This window comes from Vulpes lagopus, chromosome 13, assembly GCF_018345385.1.
Source record: "Vulpes lagopus strain Blue_001 chromosome 13, ASM1834538v1, whole genome shotgun sequence".
NCBI lineage: Eukaryota > Metazoa > Chordata > Mammalia > Carnivora > Canidae > Vulpes > Vulpes lagopus.
The window spans coordinates 25,202,245-25,217,754 of NC_054836.1; positions in this window are offsets into that span (position 1 = coordinate 25,202,245).

Below are 15,510 nucleotides of genomic sequence, written 5' to 3' on the forward strand. Positions count from 1 at the left end.
AACATAATAGCTTAATACTCATTCTACATCAAGATCAACAGCAGAATAAGTCAAATACTAGCTACCAGATTTCTTTCAGTGAAAACCTTCAGATTTGTGTCCATTCATTCCTTTTTAATCACTACATTTCCTATTTAGGAATTATCATTAATGTGGTAATCACTGAAGGCAGAAGAATGGGTAAATGCCTGAGGGAAGAAGCAAAGAGGATAAACAATAGGAAGAGAGTGATCTATGTTGTAAGCAATAGCTAGAGAATTGTAGGAGGATGGCTGTGGGAGAGTAAAAAAGAAAGAGAGAGAGAGAGACTGTGATAACACAAAAAGAGTGAGCTAGGTCACAGCCCCAGGATTTTGAAATGCTGCAGAAGTCAAGGGAAGATGGAAGTGACCTTCTGTTTGAAATGCATCTGAGGAACTGAAGATAATAGAACTGAAAATAATGTCACTGAATCTAGCAACAATCTGGATATTCTTGACCTCAGAAAAACAAATCTCAAAGGATCGTTAAGATCATATGAGAGTAGATAGGTGATATATCAGTAAAGATATCAATAAGAGAGGGAAAATAAGATCCAAGTTAAAGGATGGTTCACGATGGTAGGGTAGGAAAAGCCTGAACTCACCTCTACCGCAGACACACCAAATCTATAGCTACAAATAGGACAATTCTGTCAGAAAGACCTGAAAATTGCTTAACAGTTCCTTTACAACAATGTATAGAAAGACCACATTGAGACTGGTAGGAGAGGTATAAGACAGTCTTGTCAAAAACCCCATTCCCCATGCAGCAATCCACAAGTGGGAGGAATGTCGGAAATACAGAGTATTTCCCTAAGAGATGAGGGGTTTGAGCCTCACAGCAGTACCAACCCTTGGTACCTGCACCAGAGAGATGAGTCCCCAAAATGTCTTTGAAAGCCAATAGTGCTTATGCCTAGGAGACCAAATGAGTTGTAGGAAACTCAGACTTCTCAGTTTAAGTGCTTACACGTAGACAGACCCATTTGCCCCAAGACCCAGAGCTAAAGCAACACATTAAAAAAGACCTAGACTATATATGAAAGAGACTCATTGGCTAATTTAAAGCCTCTGCCAGAGAGGCAAGGGTCTGTTGGAATTCTCTCCAAGGACATAAGTGCTGGAATTAGCCATTTTTTCACTATTCCTTTCCCCTGTCAGTACAGCTTACCCTGCCCCTGCACTCTCCTATGGCCTCACTCTGCCAAACCCAGCAACCAAGAATACACAACTCAGCCAGGTTAGCATTCAGAATTCAAAGGGAGATAAAGTTTTCCGGACAAGCAAATACTAAAGGAGTTCACCACCACTAAACTATCCTTACAAGAAATATTAAAGGGACTTCTTTAAAAAGAAAGGGCAAGAAAATATTAGGATTTCATTCCACTTGCTTCAGTACTATGTAAAAGTAAAAATCTCACAGGTAAAGAAGACAAATATATAGTAAAGATAAAGGACTAACCACTTATAAAGCTAGCATGAAGGTAAAAGTAACAAAAAATACCTATTATAATAATTAAAGGACACACAAAATTAAAAGTTGAAAAATGTGACATCAAAAACATAAAATGGGGGTACCTGGGTGGCTCACTCCATTGAGCGTCTGACTCTTGGTTTCAGCGCAGGTCATGATCTCAGGTTCTGAGATGTAGCCCTACATTGGGTATTGGGTTCTGCACTCAACAAGGAATCTACTTGAGATTCTCTCCTCCCTCTCCCTTTGCCCCTTTCCCTCCCTCTCTCTCCTTCTCTCTAAAATAAATAAATGAATATTTTTTAAAGAATCACATAAATTGTAGGAGGAGAGATTAAAAATGTAGATTTTTAGAATACATTGAATCTCAACTTGCTGTAAAAGTAAAATTGACTGATATATATATGACATATGTCTACATTAATATATATTGATATGATGTATGTCTGTCTATATATATATATATATGTGTGTGTGTATATATATATATATATTGACATATGTAAACTTCATGGTAATTAAAAACCAATAGCCTATAGGAGACACACAGAAGATAATGACAATGTAACCCAAGTACAACACTAAAGAAAGACATCAAACCACAAGAGAAGGGCAGCCCGGGTGGCTCAGCAGTTTAGCGCCACCTTCAGTCCAGGGCCTGATTCTGGAGACCTGGGATCAAGTCCCACGTTGGGCTCCTTGCATAGAGCCTGCTTCTCCCTCTGCCTGTGTCTCTGCCTCTCTCTCTCTCTCTCTCTCTCTCTGTGTCTCTCATGAATAAATAAATAAAATCTTAAAAAAAAACCCACAAGAGAACTAGAGAATAAGAAAGGAACAGAGAGAAAATAGACATAAAATAATTAATAAAATGGCAATAAGTATATACATATCTATAATTACTTTAAATATAAATGGACATTTACATTTAAATTCTTTGATTAAAAGAAATAGTGCAGCTGAATGGATTAAAAACAAGAATCATCTCTATTCTACAGGAGATCTACTTAAGTTCTAAATACACACACATACTGAAAGTAAAAGAATGGAAAAAAAGCATTTCATACAAATGGAAACCAAAACCAAAAGAAAGCTGAGGTTGGCTATACCGGTATCTAACAAAATAGACTTTAAATGGACTATAATAGAAGACAAAAATGGGAATTACATAATGATAAAAAGGTCAATCCAACAAAAAGGTATAACATTTACACATATTAATGACCCAACATAGGAGCATCTAAATATGTAAAGCAAATATTAACAGACCAAAAGGAAGAAATTGACAGCAATACCATAATAGTAGGGGATTTTAATACCCCACTTAACCAGTGGATAGATCATCTGAGCAGAAAATCTATAAGGAAATATTGGCTTTCTATGACATATTAGACCAGATGGACTTAATAGATATATTAAAAGGTACAAACTTCCAGTTGAAAAATCCCCAGGTAGCCTTATGAGATTTCCCTCATAAGTTAAGGAATTGTTTTGTCTTGCTGCTTTCAAGATGTTTTCTTTATCACTATATTTTGCAAATTTAATAACAATATATCTTTGTGTTGGCTGCTTTTGTTGATTTTAATGGGAGTTCTCTGTGCTTCTTGAATCTGTTTCTTTCCCCAGATTAGGTAGGGGTTTTGCTATAATTTCTCGAAATAAATTTTCTGCCCCCTTTTCTCTCTTCTTCTTCTTCTGGGACTCTTATAATATAAATATTATTATATTTGATGGAGTCTCTGAATTCCCTAAGTCTATTCTCATGTTATATAATTCTTCTTTCTTTTGTTCAGCTTCATTATTTTCCAGTATTTTGTCTTCTAAGTCACTAATTAACTCCTCTGCTTCTTCCAGCCTACTATTCATTGCATCAAGCCTATTTCCAATCTGTTTATTGCATTCTTCATCTCTGATTGATTCTTTTTAAACTCCTTTATCTTTTTTGTAAGGGTCTCACTGATATCTTCTATTCTTTTCTCAAGTCTAGTGAGTATCCTTACGATCGTTCCTTTAAATTCTCCATCAAGCATGTTACTTGTATCTGTTTCACTTAGATCTCTAGCAGTGGCCTTATCTTGTTCTTTCACTTGGGATAAATTCCTCCATCTTGGCATTTTGTCTAAGTCTCTGCCTTCTGTGTGTTCGAAAAGCCAGTTTTAAAATGTATACTCTAGATACTAAAAAGGCTGGCAGTTTTCTTATAAGATGCTACTATTTCATCAATCATATTTTTCAATGCTGCTGAACTGACATTTACTCTATCAGTAAGCTTTAATTGTACATCTATTTGGAATATGCATTCAAAGCCTTTTATAACACCATAAGAGAATAAAACTTTTTTATGTGAATTTGGTACCATCAGTTGCATCATTTGCTACTTAAAAATTAAATAGTTAAACACTGATTCATCCCTTAATCCAACAAAAAAAGAACATACCCATGACTTTGGCTTTGCAAGGACAATAAAATCTATTTCTTATAATTGTTTTAAATCCATTCTGAGTTTAACCGATAGAGTGGCACAAGAAAGGAATGCCATTTCCAACATGATTATAAATATTTTCTAAAGATTAAAAAATAATAATGACAGCTAAAGGTATTTACCTGTTTATTTTAGTATAATGCACTGTCTTCAGTGATAGAAACCACTTAAATGTCTATTTTTTTTGTATAGGTAAATCTTACAGGGTTTGAGTTTTATCTGAAGATTTTCTAAGCCAATTCTGCAAATTTGACTGAATATTTCACACACTCAGCTTTTCGTTGGCTTTCTCTGTGATGTGTTTGTTTTGAGTTGTACTAAAATTATTGGTCAAATAAAAATCAGTGATCAAAAAGTCGTAATCTATATCTAGCCACTATCAAGAGAAAGGGGCAGCATAATTATTTCGCAGGAATCCTGGCTTTAGATAAACAAATCGGTTATAAGCAAATTGAGACCTAGAACAGATATATAATCACCAGAGTTACAATTTAAGAGAATGTAAGATAAGTTTTGGGCTCCATGACAGAAACATTTAAATGAGAATCCAAGATAATAAGAGCATAGAGATGGGAGGCAGTGCTGGGGAAGAAACACAAAGAGATATAACTTGCATTCAGAGAATGCAATTTCCAAAGTAGAATATGCAAGGGAATACATGGTGGTGGTTCATTGGGAAATAAAGTATCTTCAAATAAACATTTTATTTAGAAAACAGTGTAGACAAGTAAAATACAATATTTAAAAAAGTGAAAATAAATCCCTAGAAGTAGTGAATTATAGTATTTGAGTTTTCATATAATATTCTGTATTAAATGAAAGAGAACTGGGGATGCCTGGGTGGCTCAGTCGGTTAAGTGTCCAACTCTTGACTTCAGCTCAGGTCATAATCTCAGGGTCCTGTGATGGAGCCAGAGTGGAGCTCCATGTTGAGCAGGGAGTCTGCTTGAGAATTCTTTCCCTCTGCCCATCCCCCACTCTTTCTTTCAAATAAGTACATAAATCTTTAAAATAAATAAATAATGCTATACACTAGGCATTATAATCTGTGGTTGGCACCAAACTGACTTCAGTCTATGCAGCTATGAATGTATTTGGCAAATATCCAATTGAACAAAGGGTTATATAACCTTTTATTATATATTGCTCAAGAGTTTATGTATAAGAAGGAAAAATGAGAAAGTTAAATACAAAGTTCATGAGATATAAGAGTTCAGATCAAAGGGAATTGGACCTTTTTAGTGAACATTCGGAGAAATAACATCTCTAAATAAAATTTGCAAAAACATAAATATTTAGAAAACCATTTATAATCACAAGAATTGACAAGAAGACTTGGCTATTTGAAACAAATATCCAGAGGAGAACAGATAAACTTTAAAAACAAACAAACAAAAAACAATAGTTAAATATAAAGACAATGAAAAAACAAGGTTACAAATGACTAAAGAAAATTAAAATTAGAAAATAATAATAAATTAGCATCCTCAACTAGAATTGACTTCCAGGATATCAGCTTAGTGAAGTAGAAAGAAAAATTAGAAATTCTCATACAATTCAGGAAAAAGTCAAAGAAATAAAAAAGATTCAAGAAAAGAGCAAAGATATGGGAATAAACAATAAAGCTCCAATATAAGGAATGCGCTTTTTAAAAAGTGAAATAGAAACACTTGTAAAAGATAATATTTTTTTTCTGATTAAAGGTAAAATATAGATTCCAAATGACAGACTAGCTTGTTTTTCTTCTGATTAAAGGTAAAATATGACTTCTGAATGGCAGACTAGATTGTTTCAGAACAACCATATCACAAAAACAACTAGAAAGATTATATATTCATGTAAGAACAACTAGAAAGATAATATACTTATATTTGTATATATTTAAACCTACTACTTGAAGGTATGGGGGAGTTACCAAAAAAGGGAAGGCTTGTAAGGCAATGCCTTAGAGGAAAGAGCAGCTCAGAGAAATGTCTCTGCGGATTTAGTTAGATTAAGCTGATTGGTTAAGTTGGATAAAACTTGCTACCTAGAACTGGCAATAAAGTCCATTTCTGGAGAAAGGATCATTAGTTACAATTGTTCAGGTTATAGTGGTTGCTAAAATATCTTGAGCAGAATGAACACAAGTTAAATCATAATTGACTGTATATTGATTAATATGTAAATCCTGGGAGAAGCAGGGATGCTTCATAATAATAAAAAGGATATTAAAGAAAAAGAAGATGGAAACATTGAAGTTTTAACTTTAATCAAGTAAAATAGTAATCAATAAAAATATAGGAAAATATCATTCATAAATATTAAAAGAAAGTTAAATGAATTAATATATTATTCAAAGTATTGCAATGAATGTCAAGATATGAACAGAGTACAATTTTCATATTCTTTACAAATAAAAGATTATATTTGCATCTAACAGTTGAAAGACTATATTTACTTCTTATTTTATTGGCTTTATTTTATTTAAGTGCCAAAAACAAAAGAGGTCAGTGAGTTTTGTAAATGTAAAAAGGTTATTGGTAATCATATTGATCAATACTCACAAAAACATTTCCTCTCAAGGTCAAAGGATAACCTCAGAATCTGGAAAGTAACTAACAGCCAGCAGTTTCTATTTCCAGAAGTGATTTTTATTCTACCACAACTCTGGCATTGTTTCATTTTCTAATGGTGACATTGCAATTTTAGCTACAATAATTGCATAGCAATGACACATGCTCATATAGGCCTATTCTTCAAACAACTTATTTAAAGCTTTGAAATCTGTATACAGATGCACACTGAACAAGTACTGTCACTATCCTATCTGCTTTCAAAAATTCATGAAAAAAATGACATGTTAATTTATGTTGTAAATGAAGGAAGAAAACATTTCAAATAGCACTGAGAGAGGCAATAATCTATTAAAATCAAGTAGAAGAAAAAATTTAAAAGGTGCCATCAAATAAGCTATTTATTTATTCAAAGAGAGTGTCTAAATGAGCCAGAACTGACACCAGAGGCATTCAGCTACATATTTTAATGTCATATCAAATTTACTGGCATTCTAAGTGTATAAACAATATATTTGCATCATATTAGTGATAAATGTCATGCTAATACCATAGCAAAATGACTACATGGGGATTTCATAACTTATTTACAGAATGTGTTTCTAGGTACAAGAACTCATTTAGAATTGTCAAACAACCAGAGAATTATAGGAATTTCCAACCTTTGGTTAGGGAAGTTTTATTTCGTAACACATATGCCATTTATATTACTTACTGTAATGAATTCTTAATGTCCTTCTTGTGTTTTGTAGAGCCAATCATTTTTATCAGGTTCCCTTTAGCATTTCTAGATAAGAGCTGTTGGCTTTCAAGCCTATTTTTCTGAATTCCATATATCAATCTTCCAAAATTGTCCCTAAATGGTTAATGGTTTCTTCAGACTAAAGTATCCTTTAAAAAAAAAAAAAGGCCGGTCACCAGAAATACTTCGGTTCTTCCTCTTCTATACACACTTGGGGCAGTTATCTTTCCTACTTGAAGAATAAATGTATTCTTTTCTGACCTCGCCAAATTTCCCTTTATCTACCAGAACCATTGAAATCTGGAAATCATGAGGCATCCGTGCACCATGAAACTACATGTTCTTGTTCCATAGGAAATTGTTTTCTAATAAATATCTCCTATACCAAACTGTCCCCCAACTCTTTAAAAGTTACATGTCCTCTGGACCAACACAAGCACTACACAGAGGTGAATGTATTTTAAAATATTTTATGTCATATTAAAAACCATTAAGCTGTTTCCAAAATAGGTTAAAAAGAAGTTTTTACCTTTTTAGACAATTCAAACAATCATTTGGCCAGTTGACTTCACTAACAGTAGCAGTGTAGTCCTAACAAATCCATAGAGAAATATCTTTATCAAACTCATATTAAGTGCCTCCTCTATGTAAAAATAATTCTGGAAAAATGAGGCTGAAGGATCACCATGAGCTTCTCTAAAAATTTACTTCAAGTGTGCCTGAGTGGTTCAGTTGGTTGAGCTTCTGCCCTTGGCTCAGGTCATGATTCCAGGGTCCTAGGATCAAGCCCCTTGATGGGCTCCCTGCTCAGTGGGAAGCCTGCTTCTCCCTCTCCCTCTGCCCCTCCCTCATTCTTGTTTTTTTTTCTCCCTCTCTCTCTTAAATAAATAAAACCTTAAAAAAAAGAAATTTACTTCAAAGTTAAACTAGAGTCTAAGAAAACTCTTTACCCCTATCTTTGTAAAAATAGCTGTTAATGCTGCATGTAAAAAAATCCACGTTTTTGCTCTCTTTTTCTTAAAGGCATTTGCATTTCTGACAACTCTATATTTCAGCTGTGAACTTCTTCACTGTCTTCATCTTCATCACTAAGTGCCACTGAAACTTGAGAAAAGTTGAGCTCGCTAAAGTAAACCTAAACTTTAAAAATTTTAACTCCAGGAAACCAAGCTTTCCCACTTAAAAACATTGCCACATTCCACAAGAGCAGGGTAAGAGCAGGTTATAGTATCTGTCCCCTTTGTCCCTTTTGATCAAGGCTAGCCCATTCTTAATTTTAGATAAAAGATCATATTACCCTCCCTCGGCTTTGGCTGAGGCCATCTAGTACCAAAAACTGGGAATAGTGATCATCACGTCCTTCACTTCCAAGAGAGCTCCAACTCTGTTATAAATTAGAGCTCTGAAACCCCTTACAAGGAGCTAGTCTTGTTAAGTTGAAGAAAAAGTCCTCCTACATTTTTTTTCCTTAGAACAAAGGCTTTTCTATTATACTTTTGCATTATAGAAAAGGGCACACAAAATCTGTTTCAGGTGCTTTTCTACCTCAGCATACGTGGAGTATAACTAACAACTTTCTGCAAGAGGGATAAACAAGAATTGTAATCCCTTTTAGAGTACCTTTGATCACTGGTAGTTTTGCTCAATATAGAAATGATTTGCACAAACACTTCTGTAAGACCCTTGAGATTCAGAACTCAGAGAAACTTTCGGTAATGAAATCATCCCCACTAAAAAAAAAAAAAAAAAAAAAAAATCCAAAGATAATAGAACTGAATTATACTGTTTTCTCAAGCTAATGCCAAAATCAAGTTATCTTTTGCAAAATGAAAAGAGAATTGAAACTCCTCTACAAGCATACAGGTTTTCAAGATTTTTTTCTTAGAGACACAGGAAGGAGATTATATCACATTATATAAGATGACTTCCTACGAATCCTCTTTAAACATCTCTTTTGGGCACCTGGTTGAGCACCTGCCTTTGGCTCAGGTTGTGATCACAGAGTCACGGATTGAGTCTCACATGAGGCTCCCCACGGGAAGCCTGCTTCCCCCCTCTGTCTATGTATCTGCCTTTCTCTATGTGTCTCTCATGAATAAATAAATAAAATCTTTAAAAAAATATATCTCTTTTTCCAAAGTCCCACTGCTGTTTCCTCTCTCTTTTTTTAACCCTTTCTTTCTGACACACTAGGTACATGAACTATCTCCCTTCTCCTACACTCCTGATAGGTACTGCAAGTAAAGGCTCTTCCCCACATTCCATTTTCCCAAATTCCAGCAGGACAAGAGGATTGCAGAAAATTTATGGTTTGGTATTTTTCTGCTCTCACCATCAATAAAGATAACAGAGACAGCTAATAAAAACTAACGTAATTTTCCAATAGTCTATGTGATAGTATACCTCCTCAAACTCTATACATGAAAACTACTGGCATTTAAGGAAAAAATAGTGCTTTCACTTTTGACTTTTAGAAATACACTGTGGGCATATCATACAAAGATACATGGCCCTGAGTAACCAGTAACTAAGCTTAGTAAATGTTACCCAAACATCCCATATGGTTGATCTTGTTAAGTAACTTTCCTTCAGAGTACATAGTATAGTTAGGAAAATCATATGAAAAAAAATGCCCTGAGATATTGCATAAAAACTCTTTAAAAACTGTAAAATGTTCCTACTTTCCTGAGTCTTATACAAATAGTGTTACAAATTTACCTCACCAAATAGAGATTCCAATGAAGTCTACTTTATTGTTATTGTTTTTAAATGAGGTTAGATGGGAGAAATTCTGATCATTTTATATGGAAAAGAAACTCCTGACTTAAAAACAAAAAGGAAAAAAGAAACTCTCCCAAAATCAAATTCAACACTAGAAAAAGCTATTTTTTTGTCCTCTTTTCTATAAAACTTGTGTCTTCTATTTCAGAGTTGGCAAACTACATCCCACAAGTTGAATCCAGATACTACCTATTTTTATAAAGTTTTATTGGCACACAGCAATACTACCATTTACATAACAACAATAGCTGCTTCATAGTTTATTACCTGCAACAGAGACCATGTGGTCTGCAAAGTGGAAAGCATTTACTATCTGGCCCTTTATATGAATAGTTTATCAAACTATGTTCTATCATATCTCATTAATATAAAAATTAGATATCACTTTCTCATGGATAAATTTAATTTTTCTTTACCTATGTAGAGATAATATGCTACAAAATCCTTCAAAGCTTAATCAATGACTCTCACATATATCAAAAGGCCATTTGAAACTAAGTGGCAACACTTGACTTAAGACAGGTCTCTTTTATTCAGTATTGTGAATTAGTAACGCTGAAGAGAGGAGTTTGAGTATCTAACTAGAATCTCTTGTAAGAGTCTCTTATAACTCAACGGTACTAAAAAGAACCATGTGTGGATTTTTAAATTTTTTTAAATTAAAAAAATTAATTGTTATAAACTTAACTGCACCAAGGATATTCTTCATATCACAATTAACTATTGTCTTATAGTTAATACTGTTAGCATGTATCTTCCAAACATTATGGTTCGAGCATAGTTCTCTCTAAAAAGTCAATTCTTACAGGATACTTCTCTTTTTCAATATAAAATTCTCCACAAACTTTTATACTATACCATTATCTCAGCTAGAGCTGCCATGACAAAGTACCACAGACTGGGTAACTTATACAACAGATTCTTATTTTTTTCACAGTTCTGGAGGGTAGAAGTCCAAGATCAAGATGTTGGCAGTTTTGCTTAGGTTCCAGGCCTCTTTACTTGGCTTACAGTTTGTTATCTTCTTCCTACATCTCTATATCATCTTCCCTCTGTATTTGTGTCCAAATTTCTTCTTCTTATAAGGTTACCATTGATATTGGATTAGGTCCCACCATAATGACATCATTGTAACTTAATTACCTCTTTTAAAACCCTCTCTTTGAAAGATAATTACATTCTGAGGAATTAGGGGTTAGGACTTCAACATATGAATCTTTGTAGGGACATAATTCAGTCTATATCAAGCATAGTGCTAATTATTTAGGCTATAACAAGTTATGTATAAAATGTAATATTATCCAGGGGTACCTGGATAGCTCAGTTGGCTAAGCATCCGACTTGATTTTGGCTCAGATCATGATCAGATCTCAGGGCTATGCTAGGCTTGAAGCCCCCTTAAGATTCTAAGATTCTCTCTCTCCCTCTCCCTATGCCCCTCCCTGCCCCTGTCCCTGCACTGCTGTTGCCCTCTCTCTCTTAAAAAAAAAAAAAAAGTGCACCTGCCAATCCTTACTTTATAAGCCCAATAATACTATTCTTGAATTTTAGATCTGAATAAGTGCTACAAAACTTACCTTGCTATTACCTCATTGTGTCATAATTTTCATAATTCTCTAATTATATCATTCTATCTTTTTTCAGAATTGCTTGTTTTGACATATTCTATTATGTAAAACTCTCAATCTTTACTTTGTGAAGGGGTATAACCATAAGAAAGAAATACTTTACCCAATTAGCTAAGCTTCTTAGATAAAGATTGTCTTTGGACTTAAAAAAAAATAAGATATGAAATTAATCTAGTTTTATTGGATTTTTTTGGAGTAATTATTTTCCAACATTAACATATTATATAAAATTGGTATAGAGATTATATAAAATTAGGGATGTTAGCTGTGTTTGATAAATCTGTCTAAATTTTCTATTATATACTCTCTAATGCTGAACTAGATTGATTCAGAGGTCTTTACTTCACGAGAAATATCCGAAATTGTTTTTCCTTTTTTTGTTGTTATGTACTTGATTAATTGCTATTTAGGAAAAATAGCAGGTCTAAACATGTGAAGATATAACCTGAAAATGTCAACTTTTAAATATCTTTTTGAGTTTTGTTGTGTCAACAGAACTAGTTACAAGTAATATCACTTTGAATTTCTGGTTTTGTTATTTGTTTAGCTGCATTTTGTTGTTAATCATTCTCTCCATGTGTCAGCTTCCTTGGGGCTTTAAGGAAGAGATGTTCACAATTTACTCTGGGTACTGAAGATTTCTTGGGAGGATATACTGTAGCATACAGGAAGTCATCTATCAGCACGCTAGCTCCCAGCTCCTCCAACAGGAGGCTTCCAGCTGGCTTCATAGAGAACTGGAACAGTAACTCGCTAGGTGAACCAACAACTGGAGTTCAGTGGTTAGTTTTCTTGCCTTCGCTGGCAAATAACTGGTTTTGGATCAATAGCCTGTTATCCGTCATGGCGCACCCCTATTGGCAGATTTGATGCCAATCCGTATTTAGGTCCTAGATAATCCACACACTTAGCCTATTGGTACCTCCGCCCGGGTGTGTATCAGTGTTCCCTTTCAAGCACTAAGATTAGAGTTGCAGCATGCTTTTCTTTAGCTGACAGATTTACAGTGGTTTGGGAAGGAAAGAAATTGTCAGTGCCACTTTCCTGAAGAATTTGTAATGTATGCGGCATCTCTTACAACTTTGGGAGCTCTTCTTTCAACCTCCTGAATATGCTCAGAAGTAGGAGATACCCAGAAATTGAGTAGTGCAATAAAATGCACCATATTGCACACAAAGCATGGTAGTATATTTCAGAACTAAAACAGGCCCTCGGTATAATTTTCTAGTAAGATTGCTAACACACTTCTTGGTACAATCAGGTAATACATATTTATATTTAGGATACTAAAGGAAAAAATAATTATTCTGATGAAAATAAAAACTAGACTGTTCAATTTGTTGTTTTTAATAGATTTGGAGGATTAAAACAGAAAATGAGTACAAAAAATGCAGAGTTGTTACCTTCCCTATAAAAGAGGTAGATAAATAAATGAATAAATAAATCAACAAATAAAATGAAATTTAGAAAAAATTTAGTCAACTTTTGGTATGCTTTATCCTTGGTATTTTGCCTGGCATCTTTAGGGCAAAAAAAACTATAAAAAATAATGAATGAGGAATAGCCAGACTGATCATTATAAAAGCCTTAGAAAGCAAGAGAGCTCTACTATCTAATATTTATCCTTAATTATTTTATTTGCTCTAGAACTCTTATACTCATTCTTAAAGATCACTGCTGCACTTTCAAGGTAGTTATCTATGTCCCTTAGTATAAATTCCTGAACACATTTATAGTCACAAGTCAATGCACATTCCACCAATTTTAGCCTTTTGACAAAGGGAAATGATCATTAACCACTCTAAAATTGCTAATTCGACTAAACTGACTTAGTAGTAATCAGCTCTTACCATTCAGTTCAGTCAAATTAGGTGATGATCCATTCCTCCATGTGAATATTATACCAGATCCCATCCTTAACTTTTTATATTTTCATTTTAAATACTCTCCACCATGTGACCCATGGCCAACTGCATTATCTATATACTGATGAGTCACAGATTAGGAACTTCAGTTTAGATGTTTCTCCCATGTCTAGTTTCATACTGAACAACTTTACATGGATGTCTGACAGGTACCTCAAACTCAACTGGATCAAAAACAAAATTCATATTCTTTGGGGAGGTGTCAATTTCATTGTGGTATAATTTATACACAATAAAGTATATCAATTTTATGTGTAAAATTTAACAAGCTTTGAAAAATGTATTCAATGAAGATCTAGAACATTCCTATCATACCAAAATGTTGCCTCCTGCCCTTTGCAATTAATACCCTCTTTCCATCCCTACCCTCTGTTGACTATGGATGTGCTTCTTATCACTAAATTTTTGCCTTTTGTAAAATTTTATATAAATGAAATTATACAGTGTGTAGTCTTTTTTTGAACGGCTCCTTGCAATTAACAGAATGTTTCTGATATTCAGTCATGTAGCATGTATCTATAATTCATTTTATTATATTGCAAAATGGGATTTCATTGCATGGATGTGCCACAATTTGTTTGTTCATTTATCAGTGATGGGTTTCTTTCCAAATTCTGACTAGCAATTATGAATATGGTCTCCAGAAACATTCACATACAAGTCTTTCTTTATTATTTATCTTGGGTAAAGATCAGGCATTGGAATTGTTGGTGTAATATGGTAAGTGTATGTTTAACTTCATAAGAAATCATTCGTTTTCCAAAGTGTCTGTAGCATTTTGCATTCCCAACAAGATTTCATGAGTCCCAGTAGCTGCATATCCTTATTGACACCAGGTATGGTCAGATTTTTCTTTCATTTTAGCTTGATTCAGTGGATGTCGTTTGGTATCATATCGTAAGTTTAATTTGCATTTCCATAGAGACAATTGTGCTTATTTGCCAACCATATATCTTCTATAGTAAAGTGTCTGGTCAAATATTTTGCCCAATTTTTATTTTGTTGTTTATCTTCTCATTATTGAGTTCTAAGTGCTCTTGTATGTTCTGGATATAGGTTTTGCATATATTTTCAGCCATTCTGTGTTTTGACATTCCATTTTCTTAGATACTTTTAAAGAAGAAAATATTTCAATTTGATGAAATCTAATTTTTGAGTTTTACATAGGTTTTATTTTTATGTAAGTGCTCTATTAAAGAAATGTTAGCCTAACTCAGAGTTACAAAGATTTTCTCCTGTGTTTGCTTCTAGAAACTTTTTAGGTTTTTTGCTTCCATTTTAGATTAATGATTGAAATTAATTTTTTATATAATATGAAGCAAATGTTGAAGTGTGTGTGCATGTGTGCATGTGTGTGTGTGTGTGTGTGTGTAAGGATATCCAATTACACGAATACCATTGTTTGAAAAGATTATTCCATTTTTAATGACATTGGAATATTTGTCAAAATCAATTGATTATTCACTTTTGGGTTTATTTCTAAATGCTACATTTCATTGCCTATATATCTCTCTTTAAACCAAAAGCAGACGGTCTTGATTATTATAGCTTTATAAGTATTGAAATCAGATAGAATAATTCTGTCAACTTTCTTCTTTTGTAAAATGGTGTTGGCTATTTCAGAACTCCCTCATTTCCATATGTATTTTAGAATCAGCTTTTCAAATTCTATTAAAATAAAAAGCTTTCTGGAATTTGGGGTTGTTTTGAATCCATAGATAAATTTAAGGAGAATTTACATTTGAATAATATTAAGTCTTCTAATTCACAAACATGTAATATTTCTCAAATTATTAATGTTTTATTTAGTCTGGTACTGCAATGTTTTTAGTTCACTATGTAGAGAACTCTTGCTAAACTATACTTTAATTTTTTTTGCTATAGAAATGGTGTTTTGAAAATTTTG